General features: G+C 37.7%; 1 protein-coding gene across 3 annotated transcripts in view; it reads left to right on the forward strand.

Moving 5' to 3' along the window:
* Window positions 1-26007, forward strand: part of LOC112453695 — a 132492-nt gene that overhangs the window by 80939 nt on the left and 25546 nt on the right. For 2 of the 3 annotated variants that reach the window (XM_025014595.1, XM_025014596.1), the window contains exon 3: window positions 4157-4277. The gene's annotated coding sequence lies outside the window, so the exon portion shown is untranslated. Of the gene's footprint in view, window positions 1-4156; window positions 4278-14973; window positions 15144-26007 lie in introns of those variants that run through there. The other variant, XM_025014597.1, reaches the window with a different exon arrangement.

Consider the following 26007-nt stretch of genomic DNA (forward strand, 5'->3'; position numbering starts at 1 on the left):
TTTCTGTCTTTTCTTATCTCGTTTTCACTGTATTAATATATACATAGTTGAATAAATGATTTAGTCCTAATAAATCGTTTATTGCTAATAAACGATTTATTAGTGATCTAAATTGTAGATTATATTTTCTATCGATATTTTAGGATATGATATATGTATATTTTAGAATTTGTATAAATATGTAAGAATATTTCTTTGGATAGGAGATAAATTTATATCAGTGGAGATAAATGAAAGTTACACAAAAATATAACTCATAAATATTCGAGATATGACGGAAAAACAGGAAAGAGGCAGACATTCTTTCTGTACTAAATTCCTGATTGCAGAATCTGGCCTATAAAATTATATAAACTTTGAACTTATTTCTTTATCACTTTCCTAAAGTCTAAACAATGCTCTATATTCCGGCGCTCTTTGACGAACCTAACAGAGAAAAGGAAAAGTCCATGCGATAAGAATGTCAGCACAAGGTTTCCCGTACAAACTTGTCCGTTCGGTAAGATTCTAAAAAGCGTAATATGTGTGAGTGTGTATACTCGCACGCTCACACATACGTGACATGTGTGAGGCGGACTGTCGAATAAACCTCTGCTGCGAGAAATCCTCGGGGAGCATGGGGCCGTTATCAGTGTAAGCTCGTACGGACTCGACCGTTCGAGGCAAGATCGTGGAAAAAGAGCGCGGCGGTGCAGGGTCGCCCGCAGGGGGATGGTTTTTCTACGGGGGGGAAAAAGCGGAGCGACCGTAACTTCGACGGGGAATACACCCGGTTCGAAGATGCTCGCCCGACGACGGTTAGAGAGGCGGTAGCAGGGCTCGTTTGCTACTTTCGGTAGCGCGCACAGCCGCAGTTACGGTTCTATTCACTTTTCTCATTAAGCAAATCTCAGGAGGAGAAAACGAGCTCGCGGGTAGAACTTTCGGCGATAAGCCCGAGGAACACGCGGAAGCTGCGCCGCCGTCTCCTTTACATCGAGTTGCTTAATTCCTTCCTTCGAAAGTCGACGCTTTCCTATTGCACTTCTCTCCCTTCCGCCCTTCCCCTCCCTCTCGTAACGCGACGGTTTGAAACGCCGAAGCAAGACCACCGTCGTCTTAGGCGGGAATCTCTATATTACGTAGGCTCACCACGTTACCTATGTCGTAGCTTATAAATAAGAATGAACGTATTAGTATGCGTACAGTATAACGCCGAGAAATCAGCAATACCTTTTTCACGTATGCTTCTTATCGATTCGCTGTTCTCGGTGTCGACGAATTCAAAATTCTGCGCTTCGTCGATCTCGTCACGCGCGTAGAAAACAAACTTATAGAGCGTAATTAAATGCATGCAGACATACAATACCACTTTTTGTGCTTTTAAATAATCTTTAATTACGGCATTATGATTACGGCTCTCTGGATTGCGACTCTTTTTAAAAATAATTTTTGACAAAGTTACTAACTGCAAGAACCTTACGTGTGGCTAAAGTAATTCGTGAACATAACATGATGAGATAGGTAGATATTTCCTTTTTAATTGTTCCTTGTGCGACATTCGTTTCTGTAACAATGTGCTTGTAATGACTTGGAAAAATGGTTAACCTATGTTCTTTCAATCTAGCTCGCCATGAAGCATCTTACCCGAGTTTACCCTAAACACAGATTTTTCAATGACTTAAGAATTATCTATTATTTTGCTATATCAGGACAAAGATTGTTCGAAGAGCGTTATAATTTTCAAGATTATAATCTTGCAGCTTCCGGTGTCTTTTTAGATCCGTCGATTTTCCTCTACGCTAACTTCCGTTTCTGGCGCCATGACTTTCCGGTGCTTCGCACGTTTCACTCGGCGCGAAATCCTGCCACGAGCTTTGCGGTGAGCAAACCGAACGGTATCGATTTCAGTTTTACGTAAAGTAGAGCGTAGTGGCGAACGCCGGCCTCAATCGCGCTTGGGCCGATTTCAATCGAGTCGATCCGAACCACTGATTAAAACGATCGTAGGCGCGCCGACCGGAGAGAGTGTACATACCGGTGGATTCGGATGTATCTCGGCGAGCCAACTATCTCGTCAATGAGATAAAGCTCGAATGGATTAAAGGAAGAGCCGTCGTGCGAATGCAGTGCTATTCGGCGAGATGGCGGGTGCAAGGGCGTCAGGGGGAACGATAGGAGGAGGGAAGATAATAGGGGAAAGGGGATGGTGCAGGAATCCGACTCGCGAATGCGTTTATCTCGATCCGCCGAGGTCGCGTTACATGTTCGCCGCTGAGAAGCATTTCATCAACGTCATTCGCCCGCAGCCCTCCTCATCTCCCTTCTACCGTCCTCCTTTCTTCCGCTCTTCCCCTTCATTCCCTTTCGCCTTTTGTTTCCATTTCTTCTCCCACTTGCTCGTTATCTCGCTTTCACTCTTTCCCTCCGTTTTTCGTTCTTTGTCTCTTTCTCTTCGTGTCTTTACTTCCCCTTCCCCCTTTTTGTCTCTCTCTCTCTTTCTCTCTCCTTTGTATTCTCTTCCTTTATGGACCTTCTCTCTGTGCGATTTTGTTTTCCTTCCGCTGATCTCTTTTTGCTTTCACAACGACGTGCGGAGAGCGAATATTTCCTCGCCTTTGCTCGGTGGGTTTGGTATCGGAGCGGACGTGTTTCGTTTAAACGAGAGACGGTAGGTAGAAACAACGATGCTGTCGACGATGCTGTCTGTGGCGATTCGTCGTCGTCTCGAAAACGAACGTGGTACATCCTGCCGAGCGGACAAATGTGTGTGCTTCTAGGGTCTTCGAGTATCATAAATGATACTCATCGGTTTTTATAGCGAGCCATTATAACTCACGACAAGTCATTGAACAACACAGAGAAACAATCGTCCCTTAACTCGTTCTTTCAAATTATTATGACCGGAGAGAGTTAACTCGGCTAAATGTGACGACGTGATATTTGCAATATTTATGACGAATGGAAAAAATTTTTAAATACCTCTTTAACCTTTAACGTTAACTAAATTTATCTCTATTTTCGCGATTTTACATTATATATTTTCTTAATCTTTTCTTATACAGGATATCTTAAGACGAAAAAAATCGTATTTTTTAAGTAATATTAATTTAAAATTAATAGAATTATAATCTGAAATTTTTAATATATTATAATAATGTATAAAGGTTACAAATTGAAAAAGTGTGAAACAATGCTGTTTTTCGGCATTGTCATTAAGAAAATTAATTTTAAACTAGCTTCAAACTGATCATAAAAGTTGTAGTCAAAAATACACTTGGTGATGCTGGCTGAGACACCTTATATGTATATATCCGAAATATATACGTATATATATGCTTCGTATGTCTTAAGCCATGTGCGATACGATCGCACACATGGGCGCAATTTTTTCGGAAGTCGACGAAAGAAATTTTACTTGTGCCGGTGAATGCGCAACCGTTTTTTTCGCGATTTTTGCTGAAGATAAGCCGAGCTCACACGAGTTCCGCTTGTCTATCAGGAGGATCGCATTCAGCGTGTATAGTACAAGATGAGTCGGGCTGCCGCATTTAACGCTAAATGGGCGATGAGAATGTCGACTGATGAAGCATTTGCGTGTGGCGTTTTTTCGCACGGGTAACGAGTTTTGGCATGATTATGCCTGAAAGAATTGTTGTAAAGCTGACATGGCGCATTATGTATTTTTACTCGGAGTGATTTAAAAGGAAACAGTGATATTCTTTGCACGAAGTTTAAAATTCAATATAAATAAGTCAAGAAGTTTTCTATATAAATTCACATATATATGTATATATCTATATAATTCTTTCTTCTTTTCTTTTTACTTATTTTTATCCAGATTATTATAATATTGCTAAAAATTGAGTGTATCGACGATACGTTTATAAGAAACTCTTTTATTTCTATCTTTTAAATATGTCTTAGAGCACTACTGTTATCTCTTGAATCACTCTGCACAACACAAGACTGTGCTTCGCGGTTCCGTTTCCGCTGTTACACTCAGAAGCTGTCCACGCGCGTGTATCGCGAAACCTGTAATACAATCGCGATAATTCGCCGTGTAGTACAATTATTGCGGAATTAACCGCGTTTCAAGGGCGCGGCTTTGCTGACTTACGTTATGCGGCAGCGCGATTATTACGACATTAATTTCGTTTTATGCTTCCCGTTGCAGGTCCAAAGGCGCGGAATAATTCGAGAACAACGGCCCGCTTCGCCTCGCCTCGTCTTTTGCAGAAAACAATCCTCCGTTATTAGACGACTGCAATAAGCGTAATTGCCGGCCCGAAAGTAACGTGAGTACCAAGTATACCAGGTTCTCCCCCCCCCTCTCTTGGCGTATTCGCAGATTCTACGCCGATCTTTTGACGATCGTTTTCCAAAAGTGTTTTCGTTCCCGTGCCACTTCCACGGAGAGAGAAAATTTCTCTCATGGAATTCTATTTTCCTCTTTTCTGTTATTGTTCCCCTTTACCTGGCGCGTTCGATGTTAGTTTTCCGCATTGACAGTGGATGTAGAATATGGCGTGTTTCAAGAGAGAGAACTGAAATAGGATTATCCAGAGTATCCAGAGTATCTGACTACTCCAAGTAGCGCACGAGAGTCTAAACAGCATCTTTCGTCTGATTTCTGTTGTCTTGATAGTCGCGGCATAATTTTGATGGGCGGTTTTACTTATATTGCTGTGCGCGCGAAGCTCATAATTATGATTTATACTCTTTCCCCGCTATCTACTCTCCAAACATTCTGCAGTTTATACATAATAGCGCGAGTTGTAATATACCGTTGCGGTGAGATGGTACTCGAGACATTACTTCGGTGTCTATCATCTATCACGGTACGCTGCACACGAACCAATTAATCTTAATTGTACATTCGCATTGTAGAGGAATGTGTTTGAGAAAGAACAATTATTTGTTCTCCTTTTCACGAACGGAGTGCTATTACCCTTTTATTTTTTTTTTCCACGTAACACAAACGCGATCCCGTATTTAAGGCCGTGGATAAATGCACGTTTGAAAATTGCGGCGACCGAGACGACTTTTGTTTCGACATCGAAATGCGCCAGCCAAAGTTAAATTTTTCAAGCCACTTGTTCGAACGCGATTTGCCTCTCTATCGGCACAATTTTTGCAATACACTTCTGAATACTCGCCGTCGCTTATGCCCGAACTGGCCGAGCTTTTCATCGAAACAGAATAGTATAGTCGACATGAAAGGGCAAAAGAGACGGAAAGAGGAAAAAAGAAAGAATAAATGGAGAGGCGGCATGAATGTTATCGAACGAATACGTCGATGTGTCGAGGCAGAATCGACATTCCAACTACTACTGACTACTACGCGTGAATTTTTATATACGCCAGACGGAAATTTGGGATAGTCTATCTTACGGACATTCCGGGAGAAATAAAAATTCGAATGACAGCGCGCTTTGCGAAATAAACGGCGCCTCACGTTCTGAGAAAATTGTGGAAAAAACCGCGTAAAGTTATATATTGCGGCGTTGGAGCCGAAGAGGCTAGAAGATTAAAGAGGAGGCATTCATTACTAAGAAATTGCGCCGGAAGTTCTAAACTATCAGGTATCCGAACTGCTGTTAATGGCATGTGTTTCTAATCACTAGGGGTGCGCCGCGCCGGCAATAGAAATTTTCGAGAGAAGAAGAGATCCAACATTTTTGGGTCGATTATCTTCGCGCCGAAATTAAATTCGATTTTCGTTCAGATGATCGGCATGCTCGAAATAATTTTCGATTATCCTAAATTTTTCGGGTGCACGGTATATTTCGATCTACCCGAATCTGGTATAACCGATCGCTCAAACTTCCACTCGTATTTCCTGATTATTTTTTTTTATTTAACTTTAATATGATTTTTTATTTCGCGGCGAGGCGAGTTGCCGGCATGACCGGTTATTATTGGGCCCTTGTAGAGTGAATAGAGCCCCCAAAAAATAGCCAGGAACGGTTCCTGACCCGCGTTCATAAAGGGACAAAAATTTAAAACCGCATTTTCAGACCCGACGAGTTCGTCGTACACGTTAGTAATTGTCTTCGAGGCTTTAAAACGCCGTCGAAAAAATTAGGTAATTAAGATGGCTGCCTGCCGCTGCATCTCCCGCCACACATACACCCCGTTCCGTTCATTGTTGCGCCCTCTCCTTGATCCTTTGCCTCTTTGGTCGAGACGAGGTTTTTATCATGCTGGATGCCGCGACCGCTATGATATTGCATGCCGGCGGAATTTTGATGCCGTACGTGCCGTATATGGGTATGGATGTCCGCTAGTGCCTAATTTCACGATTCTTAACCCTCGGCGAAATCTCTCGAACCCTATTGCGTCGAAAAACGTTGCCGTGACGAACAGCGAGACGTAAAAAAAGATAGAATCATCTTTTTTTTTAGTGGAGTCATATAGATCCTATTGTACCGAAAACGGAAAATTTATGGTACGTGCTGAGGGCTGGACTATTTGGTAGACGAATATTCAGCTCAAGACTCTTTCGAACAAACAAACCTTCCTTCGGGTCAGCTTCAAACGGGAAAATCCATTTTTCAAACAGAAACTGTATTGACTGCTGAACGTTTACTCGTGTGTTGCTCGCTTATAGTCCAGTTTTTGTCAAAAATATCCATGGTTCGTTACTTATAAGTAGGGCCTCGAATCTGTCTCCAGTTCAGAATCAACATTGCTTCTTATTATAATTGTTTTACTAATCTCGCATGCCTTAATTAAACATCTTGTGTCTGGTGCTTTTAATTAAGTCTACGTGACAGACTGTTATCTCGGAGTTGTTAATTCTTAAATATCGGTTTGAATACGGATATTCAAATTATGTATAATTATGCAACAAAACCATATATTATAAAATTAAACTAGATCTCACTTTAATAGAACTTTTAACTTGATATAATTAATTAGTGATATTTAATACTGAATTTGAAAGAGCAGTGATAAGAATAAATCATCACACAAAGCTTTATTAAGCAAAAAAATAAAACAATTCTTAATTGGATAAATAATCCAGAATTTAAAGGAATGGTCGTAATTTTGAAATATTCTGTATAAACTCTTGGAGATTCACCTTTCTCATATTTCTTTATCTGACGTCAAAGACAAGAAGACTAAAGAAACTTATCTTCGTTATTGTAACGAAATAAGAAATGCTGGTCTCCTCGTCACTATAGCCGCAATTAAGACAAGAAAATAACTCAATTCGATATAAGTGTTCATGGAACGAAGAGGTGTCGTTAAAATTCTGAAAAACTCAAACGCTATTTCATTTGAAAATAACGTTTATGCCCATTTCTACCAATGTAGATTAACTTTAATCACGGTTTAACTTACTTTCTAATCTTTTTCTAACTCTTAGAACTAGGAAAAGAAGACAGGTAAGGTAAACCAAGATTAAAATTAACCTGCGTTGATATAGAAATGGACATTAGTCTTTTAAAGATATCGGATAATGGAACGTAAGAAATGAAGCCGAAACGTACACATCCAAATTACCGTCACGTTTTTGAATGAAGGAACAGTGATTTTGGACTCGGGAATCTCGAGATTAAAAACCTCGGGCATTTCGCCGGGAGTGTCCAGACGAATGCTGGGACGCCGCTCCGCGCCGGTATCGAACGAAAATGTCAGGGGAAGGAAGCGACGTATCGCCGACGGCGAGGAGATCGAGAAAGAGCGTGTCTCGTACTAACCGTGATAACTGGCGTGATTCCAATGGACAAAGCGAGGAGGGTGGCAAGAAGGGCGAAATGGAGGCGCGGACACGACACCCGAAAACGGGTCCAGTCATTCCCGAAATAGGCACCTGGAATGCCGGTCCTCGTCAAGAGCTATTCCCTCTATCAAACTTCGCGTTCGTGTCACCCGTCTGTCTCTCTTCCTCCTTCGGCCCTGTGCCTTTAATCCGTCTCGGTCCCCGACTGCGCATGCCATTATCCTCGGCTATCATTAAGCCTCAACCGTTGTGGTCAAATTTGGATAACGTTACCGATTTGTGAGCTCTAATAAAGAAATGACGCTGTACCTTATGCTAATGGATCGGCGGGTCACTTTAGACCTTGGCTCCGTAGCGATAACAAGACGTGAATGTGCATAAAAATGATAAAGAAATTAGAAATACAGTTAACGATTCCTCGTGCATTCCTACATATCTTATTAAATATCCGCAATAAGGATATAGCTTTTATTTGACTATAATTGCTCAGAATTAAAGTTCGTTATCATGCAATCATTTTTCACAAATATCTTTCGTATAATAATATAAAATTATTATTCGATTAATATTTTATGCTTTTGATAAACGTTTAATAAGTTCGCTTTCGATACAAATTTACGCGAAAGTCGTTAGAATATTATCTCAGTCCCTTCAGCCCCTTTTTATACCTACGAAGAAAATGTCTGCGACGTTACAGTACTTGAAATTAAAAGCAGTTTCATCGTCAGCCTTCTATGTTGTTTCGCGTGATCATTTTCGCGCGCATCACTTTGTCCCTGGGAACAAGCAAATATCACGCGACGATACGCGCGCGCGCGAAACTACGTCTTTCCACCCACACTTCTCTACAACTATACGAAGCTGAAAAGACCATTTGTGCGATCTCGGAAGGCATACCGAGATGAAACGACGGCGGGCAGTGGCAAAGGAGGCGAAGCAGAGGAGACGCGCGGAGGCCACCGAGAAAGATACCGATGGCATTTAGTAGCTCCGCTCGGAACGTTTTAGATAATGACTGGGTGGATTACTGTGGGTCTAGACGAGAAAGGAGGGCCTTCTTTCCTCTCGTTCGATTCCGCCGTCGCCGCCGTTACTCGAGAGAATCAAAACGAGGAGTGGAAACGGGATGCCAGAAGAATCGGAGAGTGAATAGCGAGAGCGAGAAAGAGTGAGAGACGATGAAAGATCGATCGAAGCATATAGGAGGAAACGAAGATGAAGGTGGCCGGCCGCGTCCTAGCGCGGCGATAGCGAGCTTTTCATTCCGTGGCATTATTCACATCGTTGCCAGGCAAACGAACGAGGCGGAAAACTCGCCGGAGCGAGAAACATTGCGTTTTCGAGTGCGTCGCCCAAAAAGGAGGAGACCGCGCGATGTATGTTGCCACATCCCTTCGCCACCCCGTTCATACGTATAGCGGCGATCGACGGGTACTATATGCTCGCGCGGTGCTGTTTCGCCGCGCTGCTGGTTTGGTCGGCAGTCTCGATTTTTGTCTCTCCTCCGTTTTTGCTCGGCGCTTTTCTATTTGAGCACTTTTTTCCGGCCGGCGGTCGCGCAACGAGAGCGCCGTGCGTATATATGGTATATGTATCGTTTGCGATAGCACCGGATCGCGCGCAGAGGTGGTATCATCGATGCAGAAAGGAGTTGACCAACGGACACAAGGGTGATTCGCTAAAATTGGTATATTTAAATATCGGAGATTGGAAGCTACACGAACTTTTTCAATCTCTGAAGGTTTTTCAGGGGTTTTTTTCACTCCCTTAAATGTGAAGTTCTAATTATTCTAATGAATGTTGTCGTATGGAAAAAGATTTAAAGCAATCTAGAAGCAGTGATTTAATGAACTGTTCTAATGAAGAAACATATAAGGAAACCCGAAACCGCAATTGTTCTAATAAAGTGTCACAATGAAGAAATATTTAGAAAAATCTAAAGTCTAATCGTTTTAATGGATCATTGCATGACCAAAAAATATGTATTATTTTCTTAAAACGTTCTCTTAAGTATACATGTTTCTCTATCGACAGAAGTTTCATTGTAGAATATTTCTACGGAAAATTGGAAATAGGAACTAATTAACCGATTAATTATTTTTCTTAAACATTACGATTACGCTTCAGAAGAAAATAAGATAAAATAATAATTATACAATCACGTAAAGATTTTACTTGATTTCCCATTATTTTTATTTCAGAGCAAATTCGCAACATAATTAATCATATATTCAAGGCAGATACATTATAGTTATCCTGATTCTAATCAGTCATTTCATATAACGGAGAATTTTGCAGCGAAGAAATGAACAAAAAAAATGCTGGGTATGCAATAGTTTGAGCTCCGCGAGAACCGACTCCGCTACTGTTTTCTCTCTTTCTATTTCTTTTCGTTGAATGTGGTCGCGCATGTAATCGAAAAATATGAATTTGCGGACGATAACAGAGGAGCAGAATCGTTTTAGGAAAAATTGAATGCGGCGCAACGTTGTACTCGAACACGTGCGAAAATTAGATTCGGGCGCTGGATTGTTTCGGGACTTCCTTTTTTTCGGTTCAAGTATACGTTTGCACAAAATAACAGGAGATAGGAACAAAATGCAGATGAAAGATAAGAATGCACAAGATGATTTTAAACATCGATACTTTTAACGAAAATACGTAAGTAAGTATTTCCCGAATATGTGCAAAGATCTTTTCAATTTTCAATGTTTTATTTATGATACTTGATTTGAGCTTAGAACTTATTAGTTCCGTGCCACTAAAATAATTTTTACTTTTCTTACAATTAATTTATCTTTTGATGGAATTTCTACTGAGTATAAATTTAAAATGAGAAAAATATACGTACCTTTATAAAAATCCTATATATTTTACAATTCAGAATCTCATACCGTACAATGGCTTATATTGGAAATTAATTAAAAGATCCTATTATCGTAATATCGAGGTCACAATAGGTTTCGTATTATATATAAGCAAGCCTCCAATTCGCCAAAATACTATTAAATTATTGTACGGTATTGTATAGGACATCCTGCGCATATTAACGGAAAAGAGAATACAATACGAATGTAATACGATATATATAATACGAATAATATAACAATAAAATGGGATATTTTATTATCGCAGTAATAAATTTCCAATGATAAAATACGAAATTTATCGTTTATAATAATTTTTTAACGAGTTCTGTATTTATTAATAATCTCTTACCATTGGAAAGTTATTAGGTTATCTCATTTACTCAACCTTTTCAATTAACTCGATCGAGCCTAAAATCTCGTTTACGAATATAAAATTTTTACGGGATTTACTTAGGGATTACGTATTTCAAGCTAGAGTAGAACAAATTCGTTTTTTTTTTTTTTTGGTTTATTCATGCAAAATCGAATATAATCACTGCGCGTGCAGAATATGAATTCGTGCTATGCGATAAGACCAACGAGCTTTTCAAGATGAAGTGAGAGAAGCCAATCACGCGGGCAGGTAGGCCGGTACACGATGCTTTTAGAAAACGGACGAGAGAGGATCATCCCGTTTGAATTTGTATTGGAATTGAAGTGCACGCGCGCATCGCCGATCACGCCGGAATACCGGTTACGTGAACGTGATAAAGCCGCTCTGTAGGGTCAGTAGTCAACAAACTCAGTGGTCAACAAACTCATTCGACGCTCACTTTGATACTTTTTAAATAGCACAACGCGGGGTAATTAAACGTTTGCGAACGGTGCTTTCGAAAAAAGGATTGGAGAGTACGGATGAGAAATATAGAAGTTAATCTCCAATATGTGACTGTTTCCAAAGAGCCACTGAGTATCGCGTGAAAAATATTACTGACAACTGGAGGGTGTTGGTCGTGTTGCTTCGAATTAAAGTTGCGAGCGTGTTATAAATATTTACAGGTTTAAATGCGCACTTTTGATTAATGGAATGAAGAGTTGAGTGAAATTATTTAGAAAATACATATATATATATATATATATATATATATATATATAATTTCGCGTGTAATTACTATGCGAGAAGATAATAATTTGAGCATAGTATACAATAACGTGAAATATTTTAATTAATATGTGTGCATAATTAATGTAATATTGAAACAATCACGAGACATTACCCGTTTTTATTTACCTACTGTTTTGTGCGCTAATTTGTTCGTGTTTGCTCGCGCTCGCTCGCTTGGTTTCGATCCAGCTTTACACAGTAAAAATTGCATGAAAAAGAAATTTAATTTTGAAATCACTAAATACTGAAAATTATGAGATTTTAGGAGGTCTTCCAATTATTATTTTAATATTTTATTTCTTATCTTTTCTATTTTATTTCATTTTAGTCTTAACTTTGTCTATTAACTACAAATAATGAAAAAAAGAACAACAAATATTTTGCAATTGATAAGCATATCGAAGATAATTGTTATTTTAGTAAAACAATTACTTAGCTAATCGAGAATAAGAAAAGTGAATTTATAATACAATGCACCGACAGTATCAAATGCGATTATGCATCTTATTTCTTGCGAAATACATTCGATATAATGCACCATGACATTGCGCATTGCATTTTCCAATCGAAACTAGCGATTGCGATTCGAGGTGACAGTTGAGGTTTCTTATATATGCTCAGTACTCACCTGCAATCACCTACACCGATGTTTCTCGCTTGGAACCGAAAATATATTTTTTAAAACCGATGTTTATATGTTTCTTAAACGTATAAACTCCTTAGACGGATGCTTAATCCTTTATGGCAATTGGAAACGAAAGATTTTATTTTCTTTAAATACTGATTTACATTTTTTTGAAATGTACATGTTTTTTTCTTTCTGAAAGCGCCTTGTGTTTATTTAAAAGCTTATAATGGATTAGTTCAAGAATTTTTCCGTTTCAAACCCCCATTAAGAATAAGAAAACAGGTTGAGTCACGTCCGAAGAGACGACAGTTTAAACGAATCATTGGAAAAGAACAAAGATACAACAGGAAGGAGTGCAAGGCAAGGGCAAAACAAAAACAAAATATGTGTTAGGATGTAAAGTTTATGTTTGAAACAAAAATCTGTTGCAGTTTCCACAGATTAAGTAATTAAATAGTTTAAATACTTGACATAATTCAGCACAAAATTATTTTCCATAATGACAATTATTTTCTGTAGGGCAAGTATTTTTTCTATATTACATTTCACATTTGTAATTCCAAATAATTCTTCACAAATTGTCGGATCCGTGGCAGCGGGGACCGTGCGCGAAGCGATACAAAAATGTCCTATTTCGTCACGTTAACCGCGCGTTGAATCCAGTGCGTCAAATCTACCGTGTGCGTCGCATCTCGTAAAACTTTTAAGCCCACCTAGTATTAAACCCGAAATGTCTGCGCGTTATTATACGGAATTAGCTCCACGTGGCGATATTAGGCGGGAAATGCAGTTATAACTTTTGAGCGAGCAACGGCGCTCGGCGTCGTCGTTGCGGCGAGCGATAATTTGCATACCGAAATTGCGACGTCGCGCGTATTTGAAATCGCGTGTCGCTTCATCGCGCTGTGACATCGTAACCAATCGCATTTGTCTGAGCGCCGGTATCAACTGAGAAGTCGTTTTCTTCTTGCATTGCGTGAAGTTGTTATCTTGCTGAACCTTATCCGCTTGCGTTTCTATAATCTTTTTCATAATGTACACAGATGAAAATCTATATCGTTTGCCTTTTCCGCACTGCAAATCTCATTACAATTTTTTTCACGTATATAGATACATATTTCCAGTTAAAATAACCTCGAGATAATGCTAACATTGGCTCGGTGCTCTACATCTTTTTTACACAATTTTTTGTCCATCGTGTACTGTTTATCCATTGGCGATAAAATTGTATAATATTGTATTTTTTTAAAACACGCGCACAAGCGTATTAACATATAGAGGGTATTCATGCGAGTATACTCTGCAGCGAAAACGCTTCCTAGCTGGACTAGTACTGGAGTATCACAATCCTGTTTCAATTTTCCTGAAAGGAAAGCATATCTTATTAGCTTTCTATCGTTGAGTTACGAAATAACGTTCCAATAAAGACGCTCTGCATCCGACCGAGGCTAGGTATCGACTGTTTATGGCAACGCGCCGACTGTGGCGAAAGTCACGCCGTCATTTAAGTCTTTAGAAAGTGCGGACAGGGTCGTTAGTGCGAAGCGAAGACCATTTACAGTCGCAAGAGATATATCGCGATTACGTTCGGGAGTAGTACGAATACCTGCCATTTTTTACCTTTTCCCACGGCACAGTTAAAAGAGAGACGGGAAAAAAAGGGACATCGGTCCCTTTGTGTCCCTGGATGCTCGCAATCGAATCGTCTTGCTGTAATAATCGATTCTAACGAATCGAGATCGCCTGGTGATGAAGAAACGAAGCGATCGTCTCGCCTCCGCCGTTTCAATTTTTTTGCTCGTTCGCGTCGTGAGAAAAAGGTTGACGCCTTCGTGATAACGTCGAAACGAATCTTCAAACTCACCGAAGAATTAAAAAAGAGTTCGTTCTTCAATCGTGATGCAAATCGATGGGCTCCACGTACAGCGGCAGCAAGAAGTTTGATGCTAGAGACGTGTTACACGTCCAACTTCTTGTTGCTGTAAAAGTTATATATGTATATGTATAATATAACTATGCACATATATGTATACTATATGACGTTTGCAGCAACTTTGATTACATTATACGTGCAGCAAAAATCTAATATCGAACTTGTTACCACGTCGAAATGAATACATGTTAAACATAACTCAAATTTATATTTATCGTATGATAGAGAACAAAGTATAATAATCAGAAAAGCAAATTCCCGTTTTTTAGACACTGCAAGAGATTGACGTGCCGAATTTATCAATTTCCAAGATTTCTGTATTTTGTTGAACGAGGAAAGAATGTACGCACTTACGAGATCGTATATTATTCTAAAACTTTATAAAATGCAGAGAGAGTTTGAATTTTTACAAGAAAGGACTTTACACGACACATCTTGTACATTCGATCTGCTTATGACTACTTTCGAAAATTAGACTTCATTTGAGAGATGGCAAAAGTTATAACATTACCTCACCCATATATTAAGGACGTTAAAGGCAAACTTCCACTTGTTTACATACTCTTTTCCAGGAGCAGTGACATATTTATAACGAGTTGTATGTTTCTTACTGTGCTTACGCTTTATCATAGACAGTGCACCGGCGTTGTACTTTCTGCATTCAGACGTGTTCTTCGCCGCAAGAAAACTTGTCGTGGACGGCATTGTCAGCGTCGTCGACACGCTCATCTCTGTTTCTCCCCGGAGGATCATTGTTGAGCATCGAGCACGACGGGTCCTCTACTCAAAGATAAGGACGTACTTTTCTTACGGCTTATTTTGTCGACATGGTCGAGTTCAACTACAATATTTCCTCGGTTAGTCGGCTGAACATATATAATTAAACTTAATACAACGCGATGACATTGGTGAAATATCACGACTCGCACTGCAAAATTTAGTGAATCCGCTGAGCTTGGTAAAGAACACCTCAACCGGAGGGTAACGCATCCAAATGTATTTCTAAGGCCAATTTGAAAAGAAAAAGCTTTTAATGAAACACCAGTCAAAAAACCTCTTTTAATTCGTGTTTCTTTGAAACACAATCAATTTTTCTTATTCAGAATACTTCATGTGTATCCAACCAAATTTTAAGGCTACACAACATAAACCTAAGGTTCCTATGAACCTGGCAAAAATCTCGAATGGAATATCGTGTAATTGCCTCGGATTTATAAGCTGTTCACTAATTTTAGGTACTCGTATCCTAATCAAACCAAGAACCATATCTCTGGTCGCCAGCTTCATTTTTCTCCTTTTCTCACTCATTATGAATCATAGTGATTCCAGAAACTGCATGTTTCTTGTATGTTTCTCAAACATACCGTATATGTCTCATCTAGAAGAAGAAAGCCATCCAATTAATTAATTAACGGATAAGTAGCCCAATTCTCTTAGGTAAGAGATTGGCTTCATAGTTTTTTTTTTTTTTTTTTTTTTAAGTGTACGAAGCCGTGTTTTGCACAAAAACGGGTACTTTAGCTCATAAAGAGCACCTTCAACAAAATTCTCAAGTACTTATATTGTCTGAATCAGCAATGTGAATTAATTAATATGCGTCCTTCAAATCAATCGACGCCAGGAATTATCCTTTAGCCAGAATTTGTTTGACCTTTTTTCTGTCTTTTATTTAAGATGCTCAACATAATGGTAACTTATTTATTAAACTATAACTTATAAAGCTTTTTCAGATTAAGGATTAACCTGTAAAAAATTTATTAGGTTTGGGAATAAGATAATTCTCGAAATAATTAATTTGAAACTGGCTGATACTTCGGAATGGCCTGCTTTCTCGATAGCTGTACTATTTGTTACGAATCTGTATCTTTACCTGCTCGGCTATTGCGGTTTTTTTGTATATATGAATTGTCTCATTGACATTTAGGCTGTGCCAGTCTATTGGCAACATTACTTACAACTAATTTCTTTTCGTAGGCGCTTGTTCCGGCTTCCAACCGGTAACGTACCGGTAATGTGATTTTGAGAGGACAAGTTCTGTTATTGACTGTACATCTGCCTCTGCTCGCTCGCCTTCGATTGACCGTATGGCTTCTGTCGATTTCGGCGAGACAGCCTTGCGAGTTTCTAGAACTCGAGGCCCTTGCAATTCCAGCAATGGCAGCAGTCGTTCTGTGCTTCATTGATTGCCGCACAATTTTGGTTTTTGAACCATACGCTCGTCCTCTTACAATAGTGCTGTCTAAAACAGATTTAACCTCCAAATTTATATTTAATGGATTTATTACCGCATAAGTTTTCCGGAGGAATTTTTTAATTTGCATTTTCAAGGCGAATTAGTTGGACTAAGACACCTGAATAACTTTTTTAGCAGGACCTTTCGCTCCTCCAAGGGAAGATCTTTTACAAAGACGTCTTCCCGCCTGACTACAAGATCTTTGTAACCCGCTGGTTTTAGGATTCTATCAGGCAAAATGCAATCTCTGAACATATCTACGATCAAACAGGAGAGCGACTCCTCGTATCACGACTCTTACCGTCTCGACGCTAAGCAGATTTACAAGCGTCTTTTTAAACCTCATCTTAAGGATCGCTGCTAAACGTACTAAGAAACAGATACGCACTAGTTTTTAAGAAATCCTTGTCGTAAGAAAGACCTTCCAAATAATAACGATTACAGCTTTTTCTATTGGCATCATAATATCGCCTGTAAGGATATTCGTATTCAAGGAAAAATAGTCTTTCTAATAGTTTCAAGGCGAGTTATACTCGGATTGTTTTTTAATATATTGGTTGAACCAATATATTTACGGATAATATTTTCCGCAATAATTTCTAAAAAATTTTAGATACCATCCTTAGTCAATAGTTGTCGATTGGCAGTCTGGTCGAAATCATTTACCTTTCTGATGATATTCTGAAACAAGATGTTATGAGTAAAGGTTATGTATGCAATTGAATTTTATCAATCACACATTTCCAAGGTGAACTGGTTGGACCAAAACACCTGGCTTTGCATATGCGTATCATATGTGCACAATTGAAGTTCCTCAATTTGCCTTCTCAAGTCGAATTGGTTAGACCAAGACTAAATCCCTTTTTTAAAGTCGCTGCAGTCAGTACAGTCCCGAACAGGCTTGATAGCTGAGAGGACGTTACGCGGTGAGGTTTTGTGCACAATTGAAATTCAATTTGTATTCTCAAGTCGAATTGGTTGGACCAAGACGCCTGAATCTCGCCTATGCATCTTACCCCATTTTTAAAGTCGCTTCGAACGGGCTTGATGGTTGAAAGAACGTTACGTGGCAAGGTTATGTGCACAATTAAAATTTTTAATTTGCATTCTCAAGGCGAATTGGTTGGACCAAAACACCTGAATCTCGCCTATGCATCTTACCATTTTAAGATCACTACCGCCCCGACCCAACTTGCTAGCTGGGAGGACGTTACGCGGCGAGATTATGTGCACAATTGAAATTTTTCAATTTGCATTCTCAAGGCGAATTGGTTGGACCAAGACACCTGAATCTCGCCTATGCGTCTTACCTTTTTGAAGTCACTATCGCCCGATGGTTAGGCTATCGTAGGACATTCCGCAATGAGGTTATGCACAATTGAAGTTTCTCAATTTGCATTCTCAAGGTGAATTGGTTGGACCAAAACACCTGAAACCTTCCTTTACGCATTACTGCGTTGACATATAGTCGATATAGACACCTTTATATCTTGCTGCTGCGTCTCGCTCGGTTACTTTCGTCTAACCGTCAGGTGCCTCCTTGGCACCGAGGATGACGACGGTGAGCCACGAGCACGACCGTAATGGTCGTGATGATCACGACACAGCGGCGACGGCGACGACGAGAGGATACCTCGCGCGCGGTGCTCGCGATTACTCGCAACAACGACGCGCTTCCCTTCACTTCACCTGTTTCCCACGAATGTACGTAAACGCCGTGGAAGTGCAGCGTCAACCATTGTCACGACGACAACAGTCCGGCTTCGTGTAGCCGTCGTTCGTCGTCACTCGGCACATAACCTCGCACCGTACACATATGTGACGTATGTAAGTGACACCGTACACATATGAGAACGACGAACGCTACCTCACCGTCGCTATCGTTTCCTTTCTGTACCTCCTCGCCGTCTTCCGAACTCGAGGAACCGTCTCTAACTTTCCTTATTTCTATTTTCTTCGGAATCTCGTAAACACGCGTGTGGCTTAATCGGCACAAAGTAAAAGAATGACCAACGGAACGGGAAGCTAACCTTAGCGGAAAGTTTTAGAACTTTAAAACTGTGGTACATCGGTACATAGTAGGGGCTACTACCATATGATCTCGAGGAAGAGGCGCGCAATACAATTAAACTTAATACAACGCGATGACATTGGTGAAATATCACGACTCGCACTGCAAAATTTATATCCAATCTAAGAAGACAGAACATTTAATTTTAGGTATTAATTTCGTGACATTAATTAGTAATTATTTTGTAGTTTAGAATTCTCTTTAAGAAAGAATGCAAAAATATGAAATAATGTTATGTATATTATTGTATGCTTTGATCCATAAAAATTTGAGCATTTTGGGCTCAAAAATTTATTTATATATAATATTGATTTTTGTTTCCACAAATATAAAAGCTTGGAATATAGTAATAGAAACTGTTTTTCTTGAACGTTTAAAAAACGGGAATGTTAATTTCATAATAGAATTCCAATTAAAGATAATATTTGCCTTGAAAAGTTCATGCAAGTTGTAAAATCACAAAAACATTTTTACAAGTTGTAAAATCACAAAAACATTTTTAAAATATATTTTCTCATATTCAAAACTACATTTTTTCATATAGTATGTATAGAAAATAATATATTTCCTCTTTGTCCGAAGATTTTTCCGGTGTGTATCTTTCAAAGATCCTTTCTATCAATATTTTCTTGAAGGTCTTTCAGTTTGAATTTCAGATGAATGATATTAAAGTGACGCAAGAGGAAAATATGATATAGAATATTTCTATAGAACCATATAGAGAATATTTTTGTCTTCCTAGATTGATGACAGTTCATATTGTGTAACTTCATCCGCTTGTTGAGCTTTCGCGCTTCGAGCATCCATACAAACTGCATTTATATAGAAAGGCGATAATACTGTCGGATACTTGCCTTTCTTATCAGCCTCCCCCAACGTTTTCCGTATTCCCAAGTTGCAAGGCAAAGTTAAAAAAGTTTTTACGCGATCATACTTGTTACAGAAATCGAAGGAGATTTATAGGGTGCGCTTAGATTCGCTGAAACTTCGTTTGATCGATTCTAAGCGTCGTGTAAACCTCCCACGGTATCCACAGAGGTGTAGAATCCGGTTAATCTAACGATGAAATATGTTGTTATAAATGAGGACAAATGTATAAAATAACGGCATAGATATTTCAGATTTATTTTAGAATTTTTAATATTACGAAAGTATGAAATGTCAAGTTTATCTTAAAATACACTAACTACAATTTTTAGAAACTGATATACTAATTAATGATTAAATTACGAATTTATAATCTTGAATTGTACTGAAAATACGTTACAATTCTTTTGTCGATGTTTTATTTTAATTGAGTTCTATGTATTTTCTACATTTTGGCAGCAATGTAAGTTCTATATATATTCATTACATATAAATGATCTTTCTCATTTCAATGAAATATTATATCTCTCTATAATTACAGTAACCACAATTTAGATAAATTTGTTTCTAACGTTAAATGATTTTCCTACTCACTCTTGTTTAATGGTTTACATTCACTTAATTACATTTGCCATTTAATGGCAGTGCATTCGTTCTTTGACAGTCTTGATATAAACCTAATTTAAACAATAATTACAATCCTATTGTCGTTCTATCCTTGCAAGCGGAAATTTACCATAATTACCCGTCTTTTGGCGTCAAGCTACATCGAGTCCCTTAATTTATTTTTGCACGACATCGTCTGAACTTGCTGTTTCGTGTCGTACATATACAGGGTATACATATCACAGCTGTGTTTTTTCTCTTTTTCCCCGTCATTTACAGAATCTTATTCTTTCTTTATTAAATTACGTGAATTAGGTTAATCTTAATTAATTTTGATTGAATTTATGCTTCTTCTTTTAAAAGCTTAATTCTTCTTTTAAAATGTAATTGCCATTTAACCTTATCTTTCTAAATAATTTACACAATTAAAAATTAAAACTATTAAGGTAAAAATTATTTTTACTAAATATCTTACTAAATTAAGTGAAGAGTTATGAAACCGTTTTTTTTTGTTTATAAATATTTCGAGCATCTCCACCTTTAGTTCTATAAAAATCCCTCGATTTTCAATAATTTATGATCCAAAAAGTTTATAGATGCCACGATATTCGTAGCTAAAAGAATTTTTTTTTCGGAATTGATAAAACGGATTGTATAAGTTAAAACAAAGTATTTTGTATAAAGCGCGCGATATGAAAGGATGTATACGGATAACAACTTATGTTTAATGTGTCTGATACTGTCGTTATACGAGAATACCGCAAGAAGAACCGTTCGCTTTGAGCGCGCCCCTGCAATTATTCCTGTTTACTTTTCATCTGTTTTAATGGCGAGCGAGATGTACGCTGATCTAATAGCTCATCTGCGGGCGCGTTATTTCTGCCCGAGATAACTCGGTATGCTCACGCCTTTCTTTGAAACGCGAGCATTCCACATCGGCGTCGCATCCTATGAGATTTGCCCAATTTAGAAGAATAGCCCTATATTCCATCTAGTCATATTTGGAAATAATTAGTCCAAAGGAATTGATTTCTGAAATTCAGATTTTTTATTTTTAGAAGAAAAATAAGTATAGGTACTCCAAAAGAGTGAAATCTCACTGGAGTGGCAGTATTTCCACTCCAAGAAATTTAGAGAGTATATAAATATATTTACATAAAAAAAAAGATAAAGGTATAATTGAGAAAATTAAAAATAAATAAATTATTTTTTACGATACCAGTAAATTGTCTTTACCATAAAATATTTTTTATCTCAGAAGATCAAATTACAGAATCGAGAGCAATTTACGTTTAGCAGTTAAATGAAATATTTCTGTCTTCTTAATATTTCTGTCCTAGATTAATTTAAACAAGTTTTATTCTTCGTCGAAAATACGCGGTATGCATTTTCTCTATGCCTATTTGTATTTTATTCGAAACACTATTGAACATTGTCGTTTTGTGCGTTGCACGTTGTTGCGATGCTGCGTTTGCAGCAACCAACTTTGTCGGCTGCGACGAAGAAACTTTTGTCGTTGACAGCATTGTCGAAACGCAACGAGCGCGCTGGAAAGTAGTCGTTGTCGTCGCTGACGCGACGTTGTCGCAAAAATAGTTTTACCGCGAGCATAAATTCACCAGCGAAGCACAGCCGAGGAAGCGACTATTCCTGGTAAGTCCAATTTGTACCGGAGAACAACTAGGATCGACTTCCGTCTTTTACACGTATAATCTGATAGTAAAAACAAAAGTAAAAGTCCCTAAACGATCATAATATAAATCAAACAACTTTTCCTAGCTAAATAATAAGATAATATAAGTGTCTCACATGATAGTGAATTAATTATAAATTATAATTACTTATCATATCATTTAATGATCGTTTACTTAATTATAATTAATATATTTAAACTTGCGTTAAATAAAATATTTTACTATAGGCGCAGAAGACGGTTTTATATGATATTATACCGCAAATTTGCAGATATCGAGTCTATATACGAAAGATAAATAGTTTAGTAATTTCAGTTCGCCGCTGATATTTTACATTGTTCTGGGAAGCTACACTAGTCCTGCGTTATCGGATTACGTATCCTAAGTATAATAACAACGAATGAATATTGCAGATCAGTCTTCTTCCCTCCTTCCTCCCGCTTCCTACGAGCATAATGCAGTTTATCCCCACTGTCGTAATAACCTGATATTAATTATCTAAAGCAACGGAGAGAGACGCCGTCACGATCCGTCGTTACGAGAGTAAGCTAGGTTAAAGAAATTAATTCTTTATTACGTTTCGCAATCGTGAGCATAAAGTTTCGCTTTCTCCATGTATTGAACTATGTATCCTACACAAATAAGTATCTATTTGTTGAACTATGCATCCTACACAAATAAGTATCTATTTGTTGAACTATGCACAAAATGTGTATATAGTTCAACGCCGAAACGACGATACAATCATTCCTTCTGCAAAAATTAATTGAAAGCATTAAAACAAGCTTGAATGGTCTTTTCTTTTAGCTTATTGAATTTGTTTTTCGACAACATTCATTACCATAGGAATAAAAAAAAGATACCGTTTTTTTTTCTATTAGTTATTACTGTAAATGTAAGTTTATGCGATCAAATTATTGAATTAAGAAGGCAATGATTAAAAATAAAATGTCTGTTATTTAATTAAGGAGGAAACAATAGTACGATGTTAATCGATAATTATAGGTGGATTTAGCTTTAATTATTCTTCGGAGATGGCTCGTTTCTCATATGATGCGTGGGGCAATCGGAAGGGGAACAGAGCGATTTTTTTGTATCTCGAATCGTGACGGCAACGCCTCCGAAAATAGCTCAGGAAGACAATGGCGTGGGGCAACCTTAAGATCTGTATGTATGGTTCATAGAACCGTCTGACAATGAATTTTATTGTCCGACCATGACGAGGGAACGCTTCCCTCTTATCTATCGCAGTCATATCGCCCCATTTATGTTCCGTTTGCGGCAGATTTCGATTTTGCAGATTTATTTTATGATGCGTGTCTTCAGAGAGAATGCAGAGTCTGATAAAAATGATTACATTATTAATGATCAGTACTATTTTTTGCGATCATGTACATTTGTGCTTACAAACAATTACATAAGCATATAAGATTATAATTATTTATACTGCAGAAGAGCACGTAAAGCACCATGAGTATGAGTAATAAAATTTAATTAGTACATATTAGAGTTGATAGAATATATCGTGAGTATGAGTAAAAAAATTTAATTAGTTATACATGAAGACAGTTATATGTATATGTTTGATAAAAGACACGAAAAATGATATGATGATATTTTTATTGAATTTGGCACCAGGCCAACTCCTGGAGGGAGTTTCATTAAAGTTCTCTCCTCTCACGACTTTTTCATTTTTTCTTAAATATCTTAGGCTTATTAGTTGCATTTCTCTGCTGAATTAAGAAACTGCATAGCTGCAATCAGTTTCAAGATATCATACAATGCAATAGTTATAGATCTTAAAAGTCAATTTTTTAATTTGCTATATCATATTTACAATCACGTTTTGAGGGACTTGGATAAAATTTATCGCGTTTTAATTGAACTCAGATAAAATTTATTTTGAGACACAGTCTGTGCTTTCTTTCCCGCAATTCAATAATCAATTCTTAAGAAAAAGGACAAACGAAAGACAAACGTTTAATCTAATAATTATATAATGACTTTAAATATGGACCTCGGTAATTAAATGAGTTAATAATAATTGAAATTACATATTTTAGTAAAGTAAGGCGAAGAATAAGGCTTTGTTATCTTTTGTCTTCTTTCGTACTTCGTATTTTGTGTCAAGAACCTACAATTTTTATTACTTAATAAATAACTGTCTGTACGACAATCGCTAAATTTATCGCTGAAAGAAACTTGTCGCCAGATTTTTTATATATTTTTTCCAATTTTACATATAACGCGCAAGGAAATATTACGTTACTTTCCATACGAAATGCTCCTCGGCGTATTTTTCAAGGTATGATACGCTACAAATGTTACCCGCTGAAATTTTGTGGCGGGCTATTAAATAAAGATACGATGACAAATCCCGGCGACGGAAAGAGACGTCGGTTGAGTTGAGCCCCGGAATGACTTTTATTTAAAATTTATCCGTGGAACGGAAGAGAGAAACTATTTTTGTGCGAAAACGCGCGACGAAGATGTGTTCAAGAGTAACACGCTTCCACCGGGAAGGAACGACGGATGACAATCTTGGACAATTTGAAACAGTGCCACACACATCTGGCTCTACTTTTCTAGAGGTTCTTCCGGAAGAACCTACGTTGCATATATAGATATCCGCCGGTAGCCGCGTGTTTAGCTATGTATACGCATTTGGGACCAAATGCACAGAACAGAGTAACGATTTTTTGTTATCTTGCAAGTCTTATAAGTAATATTATATTTATATATGTGAATGTGTGTGTGTATGTGTGTGTGTCTATACACATACATAATATAGTATATGAAAATATATATATGTACGCGTGTATGTATGTACATATTTTTGTTTTACGTACATACGGTACATATACATGTATGTACATATGTATATTACAACGATTTTCTTTCGACCTCTATTTCGATGTCTGAGACTCGACCTGACATTTATGTGAAGAAAAAAATACATATTAGAGAAAAGAAACAAGAATGCAGAAACGAAGAAATTTGTTATTATTAGATTATTTTCAGACAAATGAAAAAGTTTGTGTCAAAGTCTGGCGATTTTTTAATGCAACCGTGCGAACGTTAACACGATGAAGCACAAATATGTTTGTCGCATTTTTCATTAAAAATGAAGAAAATTGCAAGCCGTATCTTTGTTGAATTTTTTGTTGCTAATCTATAATATTTAATCTCTATATACAGTCTGCAAAAACTTTACTGTAGAGTATAGAACAAAATAACGCATTTCACGAGAAATACTACGGAAAAATTGATTTTACTATTAATCATTTATTTCTAACTATATTAAAACATTGTTTTATTTTTACGTAGCGTTTTATAAACTTCAACTGCAATAACTTATTTACGCTTCTTCAATATTTTCTTTCATCCTTATTTTAGTACGATAAATTAAGAGAAATTAAATTTTCAAGTACCAAGTTAATGAATTATTTTATACGGTTTAAACCAGGACTGTTTGTGTACTAATTTAAAATTCTCCTTTAAACCCTGCGACATGCACGATTTAGAATAATCGGCATACTTGTCACACGTACACAGTTTTTACGTTAAACTGTTTTACGGCGGTATGTACTAATAGCACGTTTAGATTTATAGCATGAAGTCGTGCCGCAAGTGCAATGTTCATCGATCTCGCAATTCATTACCGCAAGCAATCAATCTGTATAATTTGCACGCGCCACTGTGAACACAGTATTACTTCCAATAGATTTGGCCGGTAATCGCACATGATTCACTCGTTTGTTTAACCGAAAGAACACAGCCGCGAAATCAACGGCCGTTATTCCATTTTATTACGAGCGACAGAAGCGATTAGTTCGGCACACTGATGACATTTATCGGAATTTGCCGGAATTATCAAACATCTGCAGCGACAGTCATTTCACATTATTGCTGGACTTTTATAAAAAATGGTAGAGTGTAGAGTCCCTATTTCAAATCAAGCATTTAAAATTTCCATATAGCTTTTAATTATTGAGCCGAGCCGGCATGATTCAAATTTTTTCCGGTTCTCCTCTCAATTTTTACTTGTTCTGTTATTCCTTTTGATGGACAAGGCTTTTTCGAGCTATTGTCTCTTAGTCGAACGATGAATAAGTAATATAGTCAGTAATGTTTCAGTAAAGCTGAAAAAACGGATACCATCGGTTTAAAAAAATGGAATATTGAAAAATAGGAGACTATAGTGGATATTGGAATATCGAATATCGTGCCGTCTAAAAACTAAATTAAAA

The sequence above is a fragment of the Temnothorax curvispinosus genome, unplaced genomic scaffold (genome assembly GCF_003070985.1).
Source record: "Temnothorax curvispinosus isolate PA1 unplaced genomic scaffold, ASM307098v1 QBEX01004614.1, whole genome shotgun sequence".
NCBI lineage: Eukaryota > Metazoa > Arthropoda > Insecta > Hymenoptera > Formicidae > Temnothorax > Temnothorax curvispinosus.